This window comes from Seriola lalandi, unplaced genomic scaffold, assembly GCF_002814215.2.
Source record: "Seriola lalandi dorsalis isolate HSWRI2012SDOR001 ecotype SW California unplaced genomic scaffold, Sedor1 jcf7180002054982, whole genome shotgun sequence".
NCBI lineage: Eukaryota > Metazoa > Chordata > Actinopteri > Carangiformes > Carangidae > Seriola > Seriola lalandi.
Window position 1 is genome coordinate 51,783 of NW_019525531.1, and position 1,533 is coordinate 53,315.

Sequence of the window (1,533 nt, forward strand, 5' to 3'; positions counted from 1 at the left end):
TGAACAAAACAACACTCCAAGAAACTGCGAGAAAAGGTAACTAGAAAATTCCAGGGAAATTTTGAGTGCCACGAGGGCTACTGCCGGGACGAGTACATGATTTATTTTGTTTTTATGAACTTCTATGCCTTTATATACTATGATGTTTTTATGAGATTTTATGCCATACTGTAGTATGACATTTTTTGACATTTTTATGCCTTACTATACTGTGACTTTTTTTAAAATTAAATGCCACTCTTCTCACCATACTATATGTTGATGTTTTTTGGTATTTTTATGCCTTAGTATACTATGATGTTTTGTGCCTTACAATATTATGACGTCTTTTGACATTTTTATGCCTTGCTATACTGTGACGTTTTTTGAAATTTTATGCCATACTATACTGTGATGTTTTTTTACATTTTCACACAATACAGTATGATGACGTTAGTACGCGATTAAGTTTTTTGGCATTTTTATATGCCTTACTATACTTTGACGTTTTATGCCTTACTATACTATGATGTTTTCATGACGTTCTATGCCTAATGGACAATAACCTTTTATGATATATCATGGATTAGTATGCTAAGATATTCTTAATATGTTGCTATACCATGAGCTTGTCATGCAGCAACATCGTGGTACAATGGTTAGGATTGTTGCTTCACAATGAGAAGGTCATGGTTTCAAACCCTAGTTTGGGGCTTTACTGTCTTATGACGTTTTTTGACATTTTCACGCAATAGTACACAATGAAGTTTTTTGGCAATTTTATGCCTTATTATACTATGATGTTTTTTTGAAATTTTATGCCATACAATACTGTGACGTTTTTTGCCATTTTTATGCTCTACTATAATATGACTTTTTTTGGCATTTGTTTGCCTTACAATACTGTGACGTTTTGTGCCTGACTATACTATGACGTTTTTTGCCATTTTTATGCCTTATTATACTATGATGTTTTTTGAAATTTTATGCCATACTATACTATGACGTTTTTTGCCATTTTTATGCTCTACTATAATATGTATTTTTTTCGGCATTTGTTTGCCTTACTATACTGTGACGTTTTGTGCCGGACTATACTATGACGTTTTTTGCCATTTTTATGCCTTATTATACTATGACATTTTTTGAAATTTTATGCCATACTATACTATGACGTTTTTTGAAATTTTATGCCATACTATACTATGACATTTTTTGAAATTTTATGCCATACTATACTATGACGTTTTTTGACATTTTATGCCATACTATACTATGACGTTTTTTGACATTTTCACGCAATAGTACACAATGAAGTTTTTTGGCAATTTTATGCCTTATTATACTGACATTTTTTGAAATTTTATGCCATACTATACTATGACGTTTTTTGACATTTTCACGCAATAGTACACAATGAAGTTTTTTGGCAATTTTATGCCTTATTATACTATGATGTTTTTTTGAAATTTTATGCCATACAATACTGTGACGTTTTTTGACATTTTTATGCTCTACTATAATATGACTTTTTTTGGCATTTGTTTGCCTTAC